Here is a 22072-nt window from a genome sequence, read left to right as displayed (position 1 = left end):
GATGAAAAGGACAGAGTGAGCCATCTCAGGCAGAACACAGTGCAACCTGGAAACAGATTTGTTACAAGTGTCCTGGGCACTCGATTAGAATATCCCTTTGCCATGGGGAAATTTTCAGTTCTGCTACTTCTCAAGAGTCCCTCCCCTTTTAGGAAAGCTGCTAAAATTTCTATCAGCCCCTGACAGATTTCTGCCTAAAACTGGAAGCTATCCCCCCACCCCATTTGGAGACTGCAGATGGCTTATTTGCATATTGCAATTCTCCTACCTGATGACTGTTTGGGGGGATTATGGGAAGAAGCAGATGGAGGACAAACTCAGCGCTAATGTGTCACCCTGGCAAGTAACCAGGCTAATCATGAATCTCTAAACAAGACACTTTCAAGACAATTCATGAAGCATGTTCATTAAAAGGTTACTAGGAAGTGGGCATGCGTGCAGTGCAGATAATACTGAAATACAAATACAGACGGTGGGAGTTTGCCCAACTTTACATTTTTACATTCAAACTTGACATCTGAGATCAAAAGATGGAAGAACTTAATAATTTCAAGAATTTATGTAAAATAGGCCATTGGTTTCGGAAAACCAAAATGGACTTATTAAAAAAAATTAATGGTTGGGAAGCCAAAGTTTAATTTAGCAAAATAGAAAACAAAGTAAAAACTTGAGGCAAAATAACTCAAGTCAAAGACCTCCCAATTTTGTCCCAAATAATGAGATGTTTTTGTTTTTTGTTTTTTGGTTTTTTGTTTTTTTTTGAGACAGGGTTTCACTGTATAGTCCTGGCTGTCCTGGAACTCACTCTGTAGACCAGACTGACCTAGAACTCAGAAATCCACCTGCCTCTGCTTCCCAAGTGCTGGGATTAAAGGTGTGCACCACCACTGCCCAGCAAGAAAATTTGAGAAAATTTTTAACTAAAATATAATTATATTATTTCCCCCTTTCTCTTTCCATACACCAGTCCCTCCCTTGCTCCGTATTAAATCCATGGCCTTCTTTTCTTAAAGTCATTATTGTTTTACACACACATACGCACACACACACACAGATGGGGGGCACATTTCTAACTATATCAGTACAAGCAACTCATGCCCTTTAGTGGTATGGGGGTGGGAGGCTATGGAGGGTGTGAAATCAGGGCTGACTACTTGTCATTGGATAACCAGTTAAGGGGGTACTCCTTGGGGAAGACTATTTCTTAGTTGCCTATAGTTCTCTGTCTGTAGAAAATTTCCTCTTCCAGATTGACACATCTACTGGTGTTCTTCTTCTTCAGCCATAGCTGTGGGTATCATGGGTGAAGCTTCCTTGTCATTTCTACAAAACACAATTTTACACCTGGTCCTCTGGCTCTTAAAACATTTCCGTCCTCTCTCCCTCAATCTTCCCTGAGCCTCAGGTGCAGGAACTGTGTTGTAGATGCATCCGCTAAGGCTGGTACCCCGTGATCACCTGTCCTCTGGGTTTTGACCACTTGCGATCTTTCCATAGTGGTCTCCTGTTACAAAGAGAAGTTTCTTGATGAGGCATGAAAGCTACACTTTATCTATGACTACAAGAATAGATAATTAGAATGCAGTTAGGGATCATGCCAATCCCTTTACTGAACTGGAGGTGGTAGGTTCTCCTCTAAGACACATGACCTCACTTGTCCCAGGTGGTTCGCCACATAATTTTAAGGAAAAATTGTTTTCATCCTGAATTACTCAAACCATGACTTTAATTGTAAACAGGCATGTCAGTCCCAAAGTCCCTATACTATGTCCAGTCATAGGGAGAACCTTTAATAACTAGAAATATCCCTGACAGGGAGACTTTAGGCAGAATAAAGGAGAAATAACCATCTCCTCCTCTTTCCTATCTGATTATAACCCTGACACTCCTTGCCATTATTCTGTGTGAATCAGGCACTGAGTGCAATTAAATAAAAGCACAGTACACAAAGGCATCATGTAGGTACCACAGCTATGGTGTATAACGAAAGTAGCAAGTGAATTAAAGTGTACAAAGATCCTCAGGAGGACATTCAAACTACTGCTGGCATGGTACCCGAGGTGTCACACACATTTCAGAAACACAAATTATGAGAATCTCCCAGAGTAATTTTATTGTATGCTCTATGATTCTAGTCCTAAATTACAAAATTATCTTATGAATAAAGACATTCACCGTAAAATTATCGTAAAGAAAAAGAAAATGGTCATAGTTCCCCACTCACAGATTAATCATGTAAAGTAACATGCAAATACATTATAAAGTTATCTATACATATTCAAACGTTTAAAGTCGTTACTATTTTAAGATTTGAGGGTTTTTTGTTGTTTTTACTTCTAATTGTGTTTATCTGTTGTATGGGACAATGCATGAGTGAAATGCTGGAGGGCAGGAAGGGGGTTGGACCCCCTGGAGCTGGAGTTAGAGTGGTGGGTCCTGTGAAATGTGTACTGGGAGCCCACCCTGGCTCCTCTGCAAAAGTAGATTCTCTAAACCCTTGTATTTTATTTAGCATGTTTTTAACTGAAAGAAATTACATTACTTCCCCCTCCTTCTAAGGACCCCCTCCAACCCATCCTACCCAACCCCACTCTCCAGTTGACAGCCTCGTTTTCTTTGATTATTGTGGTCCTATACATTAATTTTAGAAAGGCATTCTACAATACAACTAAACACGCCCCGCTCCCCGTAATCATCTGGAAATTAGTTGACATATTTAAAAAATGTACAACCTTTCCATAAATTACACTTTACAAGAATCGCTTGTGATCAGAAAATCTCAAGACCCCAAATCTTTGCATGTCGAGCTATTGTGTCGCTAATACTTGAGGTATCCCCAGTCTTCACCCTCAGGTTTCCTCCTTATCACGTCAGCGAGTGTGACAGAGTCTTTCTTGAGAAGTCCTTCTGGACATTCCTCTCCAGCCCACTTCTGGACTGTTAGTCACCTTTGCTACTTCTTTCCCACGTGCAGACTTCTGATTCAGTGTAGATCCTTCAGTCTAGCAGTGAGCCTTTGCTAGAAGTCAGTTCCTGGTTCTGCCCCTCATCATCTGCACGCCCATGAGCCGCTCACTGCTTATCTCCTCAGTGTGCCGGTCCCATCAGTTAATGAGACAACAGATATCAGCATCTGCTTCGAGGCTGTGGGAAAGGTTAAGTGAGCAACAGGCACACAATTAGAATAAATAGTGCCTGATAGCAGAGAGGCGATCTGCTGATGGATCTCAACATAAAACACAAGTGTGACATAGAACACACACCCCATAGATAATACTGAATGGTTGTTTTATGAATGCACTGTACTGGTAAGATTCTCTTTACATAGATTTTTAAACTTTTAAACTTTGGTTTCCTGTCCAAATTTAAAAAATATTCTAAGTTTTAAACTACCTCTCCTACCTTTTCAGAAAAGCTTGAGATATTGCATGCATGGAATCACAAACCAGGGGAAGGAAACTGTAATGCTCCTATAGGTTCATGAGGGAGAAGTGCTTGCAGCAGAATGAACCAGGATCTTGTACAGTACAGGTGAAACATGATAAAAGATTAAAAAAAAGACAGCATCCCAAGTGAGCATTTAGTTGGCTTAGTACATCAACATCAAGCCTTGCCTTTCCAATTCTACTATGCATTCAGAAAAAAATTACCATGAAAAATAAGTACATAAACTGATTTTCATCAATCATAAATCTGAAAACATTAAGAAGCAATGATTTACTTGGGAGGCAAAGGCAGATCAATCGCTGTGAGTTCAAGGCCAGTCTGATCTACAGAGTGATTTCCAGGAAAGACAGGGCCTCAAAAAACCAAACCAAACAAACAAACACACAAATAAATAAATAAACAAACCCTTACTATAATCATGAATGTGATTGTCAAAACTGATAACTTTGTGGGGTTTTTTAATAAAGAAAAAAAACACTTTAACACTTTTGATAAAACAGTAGGAATATTTTTCCCTCCATGATGTCATGAAGATTTATCATATAGTGGTAATTTGTATTCAATCATGTGTAATATCCTCAAACATCACAGCCTTTTCTCTCTCTCCTCTACAAAAAGTAAAAATACTAACTACACACACACACACACACACACAAGATACTTCTTTTATTAGTTCAGTGCATAAGGAATTTGACATTTCTTCTGTTGATTCTAATTTTTAAATTTTTTTTTGTATAACCAACTCAGCCTGGATTGTACCTCTATACTATGCTTTTTTTGCAATGGGACAAAATGCAGTTGTTGACTTTCTGAAAGAAATAGTGGGTCAAAGGCTCATCATGAGTCTCCTATTTCTTCTGCCTTCATCTATGGGTCTTATTCTGTGGATGCTGATGTTGCTACTATTATGATCCTGAGAATTAAACACATGGCCTTGGCATGCTAAGCACACAGGTATACACAGCACAGCCTACTTAGTAAGCATGTTTTCTGCAAAATGTTAAGGCTATTGTGAGACAGATATAATGATAGATAACATCTACTGATCAAAAGCCTAAGTAGGAAGATCTGGGTAAGGCAGAAGGCCAGCTTCCACGTCAAGACTCCCATCAATACTCTCTGGGATCCAGCCATTTAGCCTCAATTTTAATTTTCTTATTTACAGTACTACAATCTTCCAAGAGATAAGGAAAATAAAGGATGCAAAATAATTGTTAAGTTACTAGTGAAAGTTATCTACATATGTATGTTGCTGTCTGAGTTAAACATTAAATATTCTAGAGAAAAATGTAGAAGTATGTTGATGAAGACCTCTTTGTCATGACAAAGTATTTGCTTGATTTTTTCATTTAAATATTAAATTTTTCACAATAAACATGTTTTAATTGGGGAAAATAAAATATATGGGGGAAACTGACAAATGAGTCCTATATTCTAAAAACTTTAGACATAAAACTCAGATCAGTTAGACAGTTACTCTCGTGGTTTTAAGAACTGCTAAAAGCTTTCAGTAAGCACTTTTTGCAAACAGATTTTAGGACAGACACATAGCCTCATACTGCTGAGGGATCCTTACCTGGTAAATACTCAGCAGTGGCTGGTTTTCTCTACTCACTTGGCTTCTGAGCAGGCAACACATGGCCCAAGTGTCCACGGTAACTGGAAAGGGCCAAGGACTTTTAGAAAAAGCTACAAGCAGTAATGATAGAGCATCCTTAAGATCTTAAGTGACCTGGGGAATGGAGGGATATCCATCCTACTCGGAAAGATCACTGGCAGAAAAGCCCACACTGCAGAAATCCTGTAATACCATCTTCTGAGTGTGTATCACTCTAAAGATCTTGTATTCTCACACCTATCTACCTGTGTCTCATCAGTTGTATCACCACTGTGACAACTGCCTCCTTTAATGGCAAAGACAGGATAAACACAGACTCCACTGGTGGGAGAGAACACCATCACCCAGCACAGCAGACTCCATAGCCCCTTTCCAGGATAAAAACCTCTGAGCCTTGGCTTTTCCATTTGCAAAGCAGTTGTGATAATAGCAAGAGTAACAACAGTAGCACACGCCTCACGAGAGTATTAACACTTCATGAGAGTGCACATCAAATTTATACAACACTCTGACACATGAGAGCACCTTGCTGGATGCTGGATCCTTGCACTTTTCCCAGGAGTTTGCCCTACTAAAAAAAAAAATAACTACCCTGTCCCAATTCCAGTGTCATCCAAGACTCTGACACAGATCTTTAGTGGGCCAGCCCCTCCTACTCCCTGAAGCCCAGCCAAGTCAATTTCCTTGACATTAGGGCTCAGTCAAGCTTTCCATTTCCTCCAACAGAGAGATCTGGCTAGACTTGCCAAATTTAAAATTTTAAGAGAGCAAGGGATTTTATCTCGTTCTCTTTTCAAAAAATATGCGTTTTCAGCAACGCCCCCCCCAAGAAATTTTGTCTAGACTTTGGCAAACAAAAACAAAGTACTTAAGAATCTGCTAATGACCAACACGTCAGAATATCTGGAAAAAAAAATAGCCAAGTTAAAGAACTTTACTTCCCAAAGAAATCTGTTAAGAAAACATGTCCACTAAAGTTGAAAAGCTAGATAAATGGCATTTTGCCCAGAGCCTTCTCAAAAAGAGCCAAATAATTGAGTCTAACCAGCAAATTGGGAAAGGGAGAAAAAAGGCATAAAGCAAGCACAAAACCCTTTAGAAAGTGGCCACACAAGATCCCCGGTACTGTGCCATTCATCTGATTTACTGGGCAGCGTGCCAAATAAGGCATAGGCAATTAAGATTAACTTAGACTTGGTTGGAAGGTTGGGAGGGGCATTTCATGTTGCTAAAAAGAAAAGATAGCACTTCAAAAGGACCCTGTAATTTTTCTGGACACTTTACACTATACACATTATGAAATTACTTTTTCGAAGCACAATACACAGACCTAAAGTGTTCTATAAGACACAGTTCTTAAAGTCTTTAAATAGCAAGGAGGACTCAACCATGATCTCTAATTGACTAGTGAGGATCATTAGAAGTAAGCACAGACAACATGGGTATGATTGATGCTTTTCTCTGGGGGTCTTGAAATTACTAAATATTGGGGACTATGGGGAGCATACTGCTTGTGAGAAAGACAATTGTGTGGTTCCTTGCCAAAAATCCAGCCATTTCTGTTCTGCATCCGAATATAATATTTTCTCTTTTAAATTTCCAGCAACATCAGCTGGATATTTTGAAATAACAAGCAGAATTTTCAGCAGGAAAGCATGTCTTTACCTAACCTGGTTTCCTGTCACTAGCTTTTTGGGAAAGTAGATGAAAAGTAAGTCATCAAAGCTTCATAAAAAAATAAAAAATGGAAATTACTATCATTTCATTTTTTTCAACTGAATGCATTTGATATTGTCTTGCCACCTCATGCAATTCTCAGATCTCGAGTGTGTGCTTCAGAAAAGCATTCACAAATTTAAACTACTCTTGTTGAATATGATAATAATGACACAGCAGTCTCAATTTTCTAAAGGTTTAGATCCACAAACAACATAGGTGAACCCTGAAAACACAAGACACATGAAAAATCACCCTACAAAGGACCGTGTATTGTATGAATGTATTCACATACGAGATATTCAGAATACAAACAGGAGAGGTGGTTCAGTGGTTCAAAGCACACAATGTTCTTCCAAAGGATCTTAGTACAGTTCTTAATAATCAAGTCAGGCAGCTTACAGCGAGCCACCTGTGACTCTAACTCCAGGGGACCAGATGACTTTTTCTGGCCCCTACAGGTTCTTGCATTCACTCACACACAGGTGCACACATACATGTAATTAAAAATAATCCCGTAAATCCAATTCACAAAAAGGCAGTCATTCAATGTCACTTGATAGTCTGGGGCTTCTAGGAATCCAGTGGGTGTTATAGCCAAATGGCATAACTACTAACTGATACATTGTTTCTATTCAAGCAATGGAATTGTTCTGCAGCTGACGGTGAATGGTAGTAATGTTTGCAAAAGTCTGTGAATATACTTACCACCCTGAAATTGTTTGTTTTAAATCAAGTGTTTTAAGTGGGTAGATTGTATTGTACATTAATTAAATCTTAACACTGAGGTATTTGTAAGTAAAAGGAGAATGTGCTCACACTTAACATACCCACAAATGAAATACACACTCTTCATTACTTTTATACCCAGCCAGCTTCCCTTCCTCTCCCCACATAAATCAGGTACAAGATCTCTTGTCCTCTATATTCAGAACTGCATTTTGCAAACTTAGCACACATAAGAGTACCTCTGGAACTTATGAAACATGAACTATGATGGCTGACATCTGAAGTGGAATCTGAGCGTGTACCTATCTGTGAGTCCCAGGGATAGCAGAGAAGGTGAGCCAACAGCAAAAGGCTGAACAATACACATGGATCAGTGACCTAACCTAGGCACTGAGCACCGCGCAGAGCTTCCAACCCAACTGCATTCCATATCAGCAGCACTCCTGAGAGGGGTTTTCCTTCTTGTTGGCCCGAGGAACAAAAAACAGAGACAATGCTTCCACTAGGTAGCCAGAGTTCCTACACTGATGGATCACAGACCCGCCTTCTCTTCTAGCTCTGCTGCTGAGGGATGTACCACCACACACCCTCGCCTTGAGACAGTGCTAAACCAAATACTATTACATCCTGACCTTCTCACGTGGCTGTTTCCAGTGGAGAAAGAACAGTTCATGGGAAGAACTTAAAGAACCACAAATAATTATTGGAGGAAGGGTGAGAGAATTGAGTTGTTGTAATTGCCCAATGGATACAGAGAGAGGAGCAACTGGACAATACTTCTGGAGGCTAAAAAAATGTATGGTGTTGAATACCCAGGTCAAGGACACAACCACCTGTCCTTTTTCCTAATGGCGTGAAAGAGAGAGCTCGAGGCCAGATCCTGAAGAATGAAGACTTCAATGACAAAAGTTAACCAAGCCTATTTTGTGAGGCAGTGAAAGACTTTTTTATTCCATGTCTTAAGCTTCCACTAACCTTTGTGTCAGTGTCGCAGTGAGATCATGAATTTAATGAAGCGCTTTGCCAACAGCTCTGACTTCTCAAAAGCACCACTTCAAGTACAGGATACAAGGTGTCTGAGTGTGTTGTAGCCAGAAGGGAGAGAAGCCAGTGAAGTACTCAATGGCCTTCCTTTCCATTAACTTGTAGTGCTCTGAGAATGGGAGCAAGCACAGCTCAATACAAGACACATTTCAGTTTCCAGGAACAATTTCAACCAAGAGCAAAAATAATAAAAAAAATCAAAATATGCCAATTTTCTATTGTATATATGTTTATCATTGAAAGGAAGCTACTCCTAAAATCATGAAATTATTCACGATATACAGAATTTAGGATATATTTCTCCTTTTTTAAGTCCAAAAAGCAGGTTTAAAGGGGTTTTCGAAAGCTAATGATCTACTTACTATCACTCTTCAAATCAAATGTTCTGTGGGTCTATTTCCCTATACCAAAATGATAATTAAATTTTATGAAGTAAAAGACAGATAACAGATATTTTCTATGTATGGTGATAGCTTAGTAGGTGAAGTACTTCCTACACAGCACGAAAACCTGAGTGTTGTGGGGTGTGTCTGTACCCACAGCACTGTGAGGGACAAGTGAGTCTCGGGTACCTGCTGGCTTGTCAGTCTAGTCAATATAGAAAGTTCCAGATTCCATGAGAGACCCTGCCTCAAAAACTAAGGTGAAGAGCAATAGAGAATCTCTGACTTCAACTTCTAGCCCAAACACACACATCTCACACATACACACATATACTATGTATACACATGCATGTCCTTTCATGCGTGTATACAAACACAGAGAGCTTTCTAATTTGCAAACTTATTATGTGATATCTATTTTAAAACATTAAAATTGAATCTAATATAATGAAAGAAGAAAACTATCCTTTGCTACATTTGTGTGCAATTTCCCAAAGATGATGAATTGGGAATAGATGGTACTTGCCCGCAGTTACAGAAGTTGGATCTCAATTCAAATCTCACACAGATTAAAGACTGTACAAGTGATACTATGGCACATTGATCAATCTAGGACAATGACTTGGTGGAACCGAGAACTGCTAAGGGTGGAGTTTAGCTTAGCCGTTCAGCCACACACCTACCATCAGCAATGCCTATCAGTGGCCAGTTGTGCTGGATACTTTTATGTCAGTTTGATACAAGTAAAAGTCATTTAAGAGGAGAACACCTCAAGTAAGAAAATATCATACGATAAGGCTATAGGCAAGCTTGTAGGGCATTGTCTAAATTAATGATTGATGAGGGAGGGCCTTGCCCATTGTGGAACCATTGTTGGGCTGACAGACCTGGATTCTACAAGAAAAGCTGAGCAAGCCATAGGAAGCAAGCCATTAAGCAGCACCTCTTGTGGCCTCTGCATCAGCTCCTAGCTCCAGGGTCTGACCATGTCTGAGATCCTGTTCTGACTTCCTTGGATCATCAACAGTGATACAGAAGTGTAAGTCATATGAACCTCCCCAAGATTCCTCCCCTAGTTGTTTTGGTTGTGGTGTTTGATCACAGCAATAGTAACCCTAACAAAGATACCAATCTTGTATCTAGGGATTTCAGAGGCTAAAACATGATTTTTTGAGAATACAACTGTGATATACCATGCTGAGGCCTCCAAGAAGATCCAAGTTATCTCCCTCATGAACCCTAGCATGATAAGGTCTATCTAGCCAGATGGTGATATAGCTTATATATAAATGTTCATCATGAAAGCAACGCTGCCATCCTCATGGAGTTTTATGTGCACACTTGCTAACACTAAGGAACACTTAGGGCCAAAGATTGCTCCGCAAGTCAATGTTCTTGCAACACAAGCATAGTGACCTAAATGTCCCCTCCTAAACCCACAAAAAAGACAGAAGAAACAATTGCTACTACATCCCCTGCCTGGCACCATGACTGCCTGCAAACTGGTGTTGATTCCATGTGGCTAGAGGGTCTGGAACCTGGAAAACAGCTGGTACGACACCTACCTGAGTCAGGCAGGCCACAAGGAGGTGACGTGCAGCAGGCAGGTGTTGTGAGATGCTAGTTATGAACTTGGTATCTGTGAATTACACCTCCATGCAGAAGAGAGCAATCCGGACCCCTCTGGACAGTCTGACTAGATGTAGCTACCAATGAGCAACACAGTGATGTCAGGTTGGTCTAAATAAAGCAAAAGCTGCTGCTAAGTATTTCGAGGCACAGGTCAAGATCTGGAAGTGATCGTATGACATCCCACCGCCTTCAATGAAGTCTCATTGTCCCTTCTACAGCAACATCAGTAAGAATCGCAGGTACTCAGAGCTTACTGATGAGCAGCTACCCTCTTGTGAGAGCCTGAGGGACACGATAGCAAAGCACTGCCCTTCTATAACAAAGAAATGTTCCCTAGGTAAAGGAGGGGGAAAGGGTCCTGGTTGCATTGCATGGCACCAGCCTTTGGGCACTGTCAAGCATCTGGAGAGTCTCTCAGAAGAGGATGTCATGGAGCTGAACCTATCAAACTGTATTCCCATCATCTATGAATGGAACAAGAACCTGAATCCCATCAAGCCCACGGAGTCCCTGGGAGCTGAGGAGACAGTGTGGAAAAACGTGGAAGCTGTGGCAGCTCAGGATAAGGTGAAGAAGTGAAGGCAAGCAGGCAGGCTCCTCTCTGACACCCTCCCTGCCTGTCCATGCCTCCTGCACCCTCCCCAGTGCCCATCACACTGACTACATCTTTAGGATCTTAAGTTTAAGTTGGAGTCAGAGATGGGGCCTGTGGCTCCCATTTCCACTTCAGGTTCTCCCTTCATAGAGTCTGGTCAGGAGAACACCCCTGGCAGTGTAGGTTCTTAGCCCACTTCCAGGAATGGCTACCAGGAGAGTTGAGGGGTAGTACTTAGAGTTTTCCTTGGTTCTTTCTTCCCTAAAGAAAGGTCTGCTTTGCAAGAGGTCAGGAAGGAATCATGACGCAATATGACTAAGGAAGAGCAGCTGTAGCCCAATTTTGTCCCTGGAACCTATACAACACTCTTCTGCACTTAGGTAACTGGGGGTAGGGGGTTGTAGTCCTTCCAAAGAATAAGTTGCATAGTTATAATTTTCTCTGACCCTAAGGTAGCTGCTGGCCCTCGAAGGTTGGGATTGATCATGTCAAGTCTATATATTACACTTACTTTAACCAAAAAGAAAAAAAAAAACAAACAACCTATGTATATCCCTTTGTGTGTGTGTGTGTGTGTGTGTGTGTGTGTGTGTGTGTAATGTATACACATAGACAAACACACAAACTCTCTCTCTCTCTCTCTCTCACACACACACACGCACACGCACATGCACACATACACTCAGAGGAGAAAAACACTCTTCAATTTAAACATTAAAACCACTGATTAAGTTATGCTTACTGTTGTTACTGAAATAATCCTTCTCTTCCTACCTACATTTAACTTGAGCTCCAGCTGACAGCCCCTTTGGTCTTTGTGAAATAATTTTATTTGCTTTTGAAACAAAGGCTCGCAAGAGCATCAGCAACACTCTCAGACTTCAGGTCTGTTTCTCACGATCCTCTGCCTCGAGGAGAATGTCAAAGCAGCCTAAAATAACACAGCGCACGCCTCTCAAGTTCTCACTTCACGTGAGAAGAATGAGTCAAATTCAAAACACTTGTTGCTTCCAAACTAGGTGAAGAAGTTCATTAAAGTTTCCGTTGATAGATTTCTACAGGAAAATGTGAACATTGAAGGTTCTTTAAAAATTCCACTTTAAAAAAGCAAAGCATTAATTTCTAAACATCTTTCTCATTGTTTATATACTAGTAGTTTCTCAAACTCCAGCTTCATTGTAGTTTCAGCAGAAGAGCTAAAGAGAAAGAAACATCCGAATGTTCAAGATAATAAACATTTTCCATCATGATATGTGCAAGTTTTGGGGAAAGAAAAGATTTGATAAACCATTACAGGAATCTATAAATTGAGTGAGCCATTTGTGACAGCTTCACCAACTTATTTTCCTTTAATTTGAAAAAAACACAAACTGGTAAGGCAGGCAGAGCCTGGTAGGTCCTGATGAGACACTGCACTGAGCCTAAAGCAAAGCTCATTGCAAGACACAGAGATAGCAGACAAGCGGTCCCACTGTAAGTCATGGTCCTGTGCTTAAAATCATGTGTCAGGTACCAGGACACTAGCAACATCCTGCCTGCAGTCCAAAGAGACCATCAGGAATGAGTATGATGAGTCTTTCTCCTGTTATAACTACCATGCCATCCAATGCAGATGGCTGACCATGAGGTTTTCAGGTTGAGGGAGACACAGTCAAGAAAGAAAACACTGTCTTATGCTGAACTAGAAGGTTTTTTATACCACTGAAAACAGTAAGGTTTGGGGTTAGCAATGTGAATGGTCCACGCCCCACTGACTTCAGCCTTAAGAGGGGAGATTCCTTGCTCTCAAGTGTTACTATAACTAGTAAGACAGTGATGGTTTTTACTGAACCCACACGGGATGAAGTCAAGTGAAGAGGTCTGCCACTCAAATTTTCTTGAGGACTACCTACTTCCCAGGTTAGAGAGGAAGATAGATTCAACCTGTCCTCTAATCAACTTCATTGGCTCAAAATGGCTAAAAGAATTACTTCGGACTCCATGTAAGCATTCCACAGGGCTTGAAATTTTACTACATCACTTACCAGTGGCTTCACCCTCTATTTCCCAAAAATAGAAAAATTAAATTACTGCCATGCTTTGTTTTCGTCAACAGCTTTACCATGTGTTGAAGCTTGCCAAGGGGAATATTATTTGATTTCTATAATGACTAAAGAAGATACTTTACATGGGATGAATTTGGAAACACTATCCAGGTAACCTCTTAAAATCAACACACAGTCATTAACCTTGACACATTTGAGGGCACGCTTGCACACGCACACACACACTTGTATACATACGTACACACAGAGAGAGAAGGGAAACAGAGAGACAGAGGGAGAAGGGGAAGAGAGAGAGAGAGAGAGAGAGAGAGAGAGAGAGAGAGAGAGGAAGGAGGAGGAGGAGGAGAAGGAGGAGGAGGAGAGAAGAGAAGAGAAGAGAAGAGAAGAGAAGAGAAGAGAAGAGAAGAGAAGAGAAGAGAAGAGAAGAGAAGAGAAGAGAAGATGCACAGAGGACTGAACCCAGTAGTTTACTCTTCAAACACAAACACCAGAAAGAGAAAGGAGAGTGATTAATTATATGGGGCGATTTCATGGAAAGCAGCAGGCTGCTTCTGAATCTAAAAATAACCCCTGAAACCCCAAGCCCTGTGCTTGTTTCGCCACAGTCCCCCATCTTGTTGCACTTCCATTTGCAACTGAATAAAACCAATTAATGAATAGGATCTTTCAAGACAATGTGAGCATCAGCAAGCAGAGAGAAGTGAGCCTGTGCATGGCAGGCTCTCCCACCCACTAACAGGACCAGAGCTTCTGCTGAAGATGCTGAGTAGCTCTGTGAGGGAAGAAATCACAAAGCTCGTCACAGAACTAAATGGGATAAAAAATCTCTGATTTTTAAGACTTATTGTATAGCCCTTCAAGTTTATTGCTTTTACAATTACCGTATCCTAAAGCTTAGTTTTAAATTCACATAATAATTGTGTCTATATAAACAATGTGTCCCTCTGTCTTCTGCTCTGCTTTCAACTCTGTCTAAGGCAGTAGCAGCCATGACTGAACCAAAGAGTCTGCTGCATGTTAAATAGTGTTGGCAGTTCTGAAATTCGCATGCTCCTAGCCATACGAAGCAAACAGATACCTCTTATTGGAACCAAAATAGCATTCCACAGACATATCATTAACAAAATTATGCACCTAGATCATCCCTACATGCAGGAAGGGAGCAAGATCACTCCTCTCTCTCTCTGGGGGAGGAGGGTGCACCATGATTAATGCTTTATTAAGCTGTTCTCTGAAAACCTGTCTGAGGAAAGATCAGAATGTGAGGAAGCTGTGCTGATTAATACTCTTTCGGAGGGAGGAGTGTGTGGAGATGGGTTGTCTGAGCATCCTCAGCATCAGCATCGCGCTAACACGGATGCCATTAGGGTCGCTGCTGTCTTCTCCCTCTGTCTTGTTCCCCCCTCCTTTAGGCCGAGTAATTAATAAAAATAGAAAATTTTAAAAACAGTGCCGCTGAAAAGGCTGTGTTTCTATTTAAACATTGATCCACTTTATCAAGGAAGACGTTAAGCTGTAAAATAAATTCCAGCGTGTGTGATTCTAATCAACCTGTCCCACCACTGCATTTCCTTGTTTTAAACTAATGCCGGCTTCCCAAACAATTCCAATAGGCCAAAGTCAGTGCCAAAAAGCCAAGGGGAGGACAGTATTCACAGGAATCAAAGATGAGTGCTCTGAGTATAAACATTGAGGCTGAGGATATAGCTCTGTGGCACTGGCTTGCCTAGCATCTTACTTGATTCCCAACACCAGAAAACAAAAGGTAGTGTGGTACAGAGGAGGAAGAGGAGGAGGAGGAGGAGGAGGAGGAGGAGGAGGAGGAGGAGGAGGAAGAGGTGGTGAAGGAAGAGAAACAGAGAGGAAAAACGTTTTTATAATTAAATCATAACATAGTAGTATATGCCTGTAAGCCCAACACTTCAGAGACAGAGGCAGGAGGATCACTGCAAGCTCAAGGCCAGCGTGATTAACATGTTAGTTCCAGACCAGCCATAGATACACCCTGAGATCTTTTCTTACAGCGCAACAAAAATTAATGAAAAGAAAGCTTTCAAAAACCAAAGATACCCATTACTGTATTAAACTTTGTTTCAAACTGCCATCCATCCACCTGTGTGGATAGACAAGGCAATGCCTGCATAGTACATCTTTCTTTATGAAATCTGTCTTCCACCAAAAGTATATCCTGGAAAGGCTTCCAGGTGAGCATGGATTATTTCACTTTAGTGGTCTCAGAAAATCCCTTTATGTGTATGAACCAGGATTTACACACAAAAAAAATAACACTATAGTGGATTCTATACTTGTGTCTTTTACATACATCTTCAGTTATTCCACCAAGACCAAAATGTGTCTTCATCAAAGGACTCTGCACACTGCACATAATGCCTGTCTGGCCCCAGGATGAAAGGCACCTACAGTTATAGGACACCCTGTAACCCCAAATTCTCTTTTTAATTGTGTGTGTCCAATCTTAAATTCTCTTATTTATTTTAATTTCCCCAGGTGGCAGTTCTTAATTCCTATGCAGAGAAAAAGGTACCTACCTTATTCTACAACATCTGTACCTTAATTCATGTCTAGAAAGCATCTCTCTCAAGCTCAAAAGGGCCCACATTTGCCTTTTTGCTACTTCTTAATCTTTTACTATTATATCTGCAGCCAGCAATGTAAAACACTAAAATTTGCTTTAGTGTAAAAAATGAGAGATGGATCCAGTTTTCTAGACACAAATGGAGAGCTAACTGCCTCACATCATTTACTAAATGATGCAACCCTCTGGTTGGTGTCTTAAAATGCTGCTTTGCAGTTTACAGACTCGCAAGTGTGTTTAGATTAGTTATTACTACATTTGCAGTTCTGTTCCATTGATTGGGAGGTGATTTACAAAATGATTCCCCTAAAGCATCCTCTCCCAGTGTCATATTCTGACTCCACCCTCAATAGATGTTGCTTGAGAGAAGCCCTTAACTTCTCTGTTGCATTTGTTTCTTTATCAGTACAATGGGTGCAGTGGTGCCTCCTCTACGGATTACTGTGAGGGAAAATTTACAGCCACTGGATGGTGCTGCTTATGTTTATCATCATCGTCATGATCAAATGAAGGCATGGACTTGACCTCCTACCATCAGGACTTAATAAGTAAAGGAACGAGACAATTGTTTAATGGTTAAAAATTTCAAGTTATTCATGGCCATGAAATGTGTCAAGAGAACGAAAAGAATCCTGTAGGATACAGATGAATTCTCCAAGAAGTAACATCTCAGCCCAGCCACAGGATGAGCAGGCATGAACCAGTCCCAAAGGATGGGTGGACATGAACTAGCCCCCAAGCTGACAGGACATAGCAGGCAGCAGGCTAGTCTCAGGCCCACTTCACGGGTCTGACAAACTCCAGGTCACCTGCTCTGTGGAGGCTCGTCTATGTATGTTTCCTTTGCCATAATTGACCAAGGGCTGGTTTCTGCATACTTTTGTCTTCTCAGTTTAAAGTCACATCTTTAGGGAGAAAAATACCCCATGACCACTCACTGCTTAGGGCCTTTGGTAAGAAATCACATTAAATTCTACACATTCAACAGAAGCCCTAAAAGTGGGAGATGCTCTAAAGCCGTAGCATCTTAAGGCACAAAAGTATTTTTTACCCACAAGACAACCCTCTCCAATCTAAATTCTGCACCTGCCTGTCAACCTGCCTTCTGCTCTTAGATGAACGTGAAGAGAAGTATCACACCAATATCTGTGGCTCTTTCAACTAGTAAGAATTTCTCAGGTATTCTCAAATCCCCTTTAATCTTTAGCTTTTCTATATATATATAAATTGAGAATCACTTCACAGCAGGGTTAGGGATGGCCCCCATGGAGTCCTTGGCACCTCTTTGTTGTACTTGTGACCAATTTTCTTCCACATTTGCAGGGTGCTGAGCTTTGTCAATCATTACCTTGCCAGCTCCATGATGGCAGGGGATAGAGATTTTATTCACACCTCCGTATCCAGAACGTAGCATACAGTCTGGCTAGTAATAAGTTCCTACCAATTACTTGCAAGACAAGATGTCTAGAGCACAGACATGGAGAAGCTCGTCCTTGGTTGGGGGAGGGAAACAAAAAGATAGGGGACATGTCAAGTAAAGAAAGCCACAGTGGCCACCATTTAGGATTTTTGAGTTTTGAATTCAGAATGTCTTCAAAGTCTTTAAGCACACAACTGGCAAAGGTGCAGTCATGTGTGAACCATGAAGGACAGGACAGGAAGTACACCTGAGTGATGACCACAGGATACACACTCACAGGTGGTGTGGACAGTGAGTAGTGAACTCTGGAGGCACTGACTGTCTCAGAAACAGATTTGGCATCAGGAAAGGAAATTCTACCGGACTAATAGCCCAACATAAATGCTGAAGGTGAACAACATAGAACCATTAAGACTACAGTCAACAAGGAAGCATGAGCCCATACCCCAGAGGGGAATTCTGGGTCTCAGATACTGCATTCCTCCAAGAGCCATTACTAACCCTGCTTTAAAAGGCAGTTCCTGTGTGGGCCAGATATGCTGAATATATGACACTATCCTACCAAAACCCACAAGCATTGAGGTTAAAGATCTTTGCACCACCATATTAGTAAATCAATTTCCGCTCACTTTATTGCTTTGCTCCCAAGAACTTATCAAGTAAAGAAACATTGTAAAGCTTCTCTTCCACAACGCCACAGAGTAAAGCTTCCCAGAATTATTAGTCCTTGAAACTCATAACATTCCTGGAAAAAAAAATTCTACTGCTGACTATGACTATAAAATTCGCCCTAATGATGGAAGCATGAGATTCTGCACAAGGAGAGGCAACCGTCAGCTCTTACCACTTTGACTAGGATAAACATCCACTATGCTCTCTGCTGCCCCCTCCCTTCCTACCCATCCCAGTCACGTGAGCATAGAGTCATGAGGAGCCCTCGCATACACACAAGAAATGCATGTACAGAATGTCACAATGGCTCACAATCAAATCACTCTGTAGAAACTGGACAAGTTATTCAGCCTGTGTCTGCTCAGCTAAATGGTTTGGTAGCAAGATGCCTTCTCTGTGGACAGGTTCTACAACAGTAAAATGCTATGATGTCACTCCTCGTTCCTCAACAAAGTTAATCTGACTCACCTTTAGCGATAATTGATGGAGAAATCAGGACAGACATGTTATAGTCCTTGCTACTTAAAGAGTAAAATCATGATGGCTGAATTATTTGACATATTAAATAATTTATTTAGCAAGGAAGGCTTTCCAGAAAGCCCCAGAAATGGAGCTGCTGTTTTAGCTCAAAGGTACAATCTGTGCTCTGCATGCACAAGGACCTGAGTTCAATCCCCAGAACACTTCTAACACCCACACACACAGCAAGAAAAAAGAAGAGAAGGAAAAGAAGGAAGCAACATTTGCAAAATTCCCAAACCTATTTTCAAAACATAGATAATTTTCCCACTTAAAGAAACAGAAACAGGACTAAGGGTATATAGTTCAATAGTACAGTGTTACAGTGTTTGCCTAAAATGTACAGGGCTGGATTCAGACCTAGCACCACATAAATAATTCTGTATTTGTATACATAATGTGTGTGTGTGTGTGTGTTAGTGTGTGTGTGTCACAGCCCCCCAAGCTTTTAGGATTTTTGGAAGAAAAATACCAGCATCTGATACACAGGCAGCAATTTGTAACAAATCTTTAAAATTAGTTTTAAGGGATGGACAAAGGTAGAAAATGAAGAGAGAGGAACAGAAGGAAGCAGATGGGCCTGGAGGATTTAATAATCAAGTTTGAGTAACTACAGCCTGCTTCAAGACTTTATTTTTTCATATTTGGTCTCTAGAAGTCCTGACATACAGACACTTGGTTAATATAGCCTGCTCTGTTCCTTCCTAAATTCATCTGGCCTCTATGCATTATATTACCCCATATTCTATTTATGCTCAGAAGACTACAAAAAAAGTGGAGGAACTGGGATGTAAGAGGGAACGAATTCATATCAATGCTCTCTCCACAGCCTTGTGAGGGGCAGAAACCAAGTGTGATCACAGTCGGACTGGGGAGCCTTGGCAGCAGTTCAGATGCTTTGAAGCTACCTGAGCTGGGCTGGGGTGTTTACACCCATCAAGGGATGCAGGTAGCAAAGACAAACACTGTTGAAACCACATCGGAGAGTAAGTGAAAGAGTGACACCCACATAGTCAGAACTGCTTGGTTTTCTTTTTCCAGTCCATATGTACACTACAGATCAGGGAGACTGTGAACCCAGCATTTCACGCAGAGAAAGGTAATTCAACTAGTAAAACAGTAAGGAATCCATCTTGCTGGGGGAGTTCTAAAACCAAAGTCACTTATAAAACAGCTCCTTAAGATATACCTTAATAGCCTCCCAGGAAAACTCCGTGTCAGACTGCAACCTCCCTCTCTGTAGCAACAACACCACTTGTGAGTGAACAGTATTGCACAGCCTCTTGCTGAAGGAGCCACAAGGGCCACATCACAGAATCTACAGATGCCAGTGCTCTACTCTGCCACTTCTGCCTTCCTTCAAAACCCATGGATGCTCACACAAAAGCAGGAAAAGCTGAGTTCGACCCCCAGGATCTGTATAAAGGTGGAGAGACAGAAATGACCTCCACATGTGTACAATGGCACAAGCACATCGACATAGGTATGTCATATATGTGTGCATGCACATACATGTCACACAGTCGATCTATTGGGAACCACACTCTTAAAGCAAACTTATTCTCCCTGTCTAGCTACTAATACTAGATCCTCAGTGAGGAGTAAGAGATAGTGAGGCCCTCTTCCATGCTGGATTGTTTTTTAGACATGTCAAATAAACCAAATTTTAAAAGTATGCATCAAATAAAAGCACTTTTAAAAGGTTCATCATAAGCAAGCATGATTGGTCAACAAGTTTAATAAGATTCTGTAGAGATTGGAAAAGTAAGCTATACTCACAAATTATGTGGCTCACACTTTGATGACATGAGTGCCAGGGCCATCAAACAGTGAGTAATCCATCTGACACATCTGTCCCAGCATGTGACTTCTTTGGTGCTGAAGGTGATGTTGTTAGATCAGTTCTCTCTAGACAGGACCTTCATTTCTGAGGCTATTCCACCATAATGCCTCTTCTAGCCTGCTCTACTTTGAGGTGCAGTAGCAGGGTATTACTTTCCCATTATGGCTTGCTACACTTTGCAATTTCTGGCCATAAAATTGAAACTACACCCCCATCTTCCAATCCCCCTGTCACCATCACTGTTCTCTTACTTCAAAGAGCATCACAAGGAACATCCTCTGTCTGCTTATGCAATGTCTCACTCTGCCTCAGTTTTCCTTGCTAAACCAGGAGTTCCTGGTCACAGGGCAAGAGGGTGAGGAGGGGAAGGTTCCATCTAGCCCCAGGTACATCCTTCTATACAACATATCCCAGCTGCCCCCTTCCAAGCAGACAGAGGTGTCAATGATCAACACAGATTTCCTAAGGACAAGAAGAGGGATCTGGACACAAACATCTTCATTCAGAGAAACAAAAGCTACTGGCAGCTGCCTGTTGATGGTAAGCCTCTGCTTCTCCTTGGAGACAAAGGAGAAGTGGCCACACATTCAGAAGCAACTCCAGCAGCACAGTTCAATCCTGGACCCAATAGAAGACAAGGCAAGTAAGCACTTGTAAGTTAAATGTCAAGGGAGAAAGGTTTCTAGAAACTGAGTTTGCTCTTAGCTCCTGCTAACATTCTCCTTCCCAGTCTTTGTCTTCAAATCAACATGATAAAGTAGGCATAGGAATGATGTATGGAAAAGGAAATTCAGTGACAGATCTAATACCAATTTATCAAAGAAAGGAACAAAAGCAGAAACTCAACCTGCTCATCCGAAATCCCACTGCCTAGAAACAATCAATATTTAAATGATTCATTTAATTCATATGAAATACAATTATTCAAGAAATATAATCCAGCATATAAGTTACCTGTGTACATTAACTACTTTCACTATAATATCAGGGTTATTAGTATTACATGTTTTGTGGGGGTTAGTTTGCAATAATCATGAGACGTTCTTTTTTTATATAATTGTGTAAGATATTTCTATTTTATTCTTGAGATTATAATTCCAACATTGCTTCCATCCATTTCTCCCTTATAGCCCTCTCCATTATTCTTCTCAAATTAATGGCTTCTTTTATTTACTAATTGTTATTGCATGTATATACATACATACATACATACACACACACACACACACACACACACATACATATATATATATATATACTCCTAAATATTACCTGCACAGTATATATAATGTTATTTGTACATACATTTTCAAGGCTGGCCATTTGGCACTAGACAACCAATTGGTGCGCTCTTCTGTGGTGAAGACCACCACTTCCATTCCCAGAATTCTTCAGCTACCTACAGTTCTTCATGTAGGGTTGGGGCCTGGTGGGCTTTTTTCCATCCACCTCGGTATTGTCCTTGTTCAGCTCACGTTTGGACATTTGTGTTAATGACAATTTATGGGTGTAGTTTCTGATATTACTAGGAGGCACAACCTCACAACAAACTCCTGATCCTCTGGTTCTAAAAACCTTATTACCACCTCTTCTGCAATGCCCTGAGGCTTGGATGCAAGAGTGTTTTGTAGATAAATCCCCTGGGAACAGGATCTACAACTCTTCATTCTAATTAGTTGTAGTTTTCTGTAGTAGACTCTTTGGCTGCTACAGACAGGTAAACATCCGCCTCCATGTTCCCCTCTCTCCCTTTCCTCCCTCCTAGCTCCTCCTCCATCATGAGACTTTCTTATACTAATAACTATTAGTCTTT

The 22072-nt window shown here is 41.0% G+C and overlaps 1 protein-coding gene and 1 pseudogene across 1 annotated transcript in view; one reads left to right on the top strand and one right to left on the bottom strand.

Moving 5' to 3' along the window:
* The window catches only part of Sh3gl2 (SH3 domain containing GRB2 like 2, endophilin A1), a 171014-nt gene that overhangs the window by 130313 nt on the left and 18629 nt on the right, over nt 1–22072 (bottom strand). The window lies entirely within an intron of this gene.
* On the top strand, nt 8512–11148 carry LOC114609294 (annotated as a pseudogene).

This window comes from Grammomys surdaster, unplaced genomic scaffold, assembly GCF_004785775.1.
Source record: "Grammomys surdaster isolate TR1022 unplaced genomic scaffold, NIH_TR_1.0 125951, whole genome shotgun sequence".
NCBI lineage: Eukaryota > Metazoa > Chordata > Mammalia > Rodentia > Muridae > Grammomys > Grammomys surdaster.
This window is presented reverse-complemented; position numbering and strand designations above follow the sequence as displayed.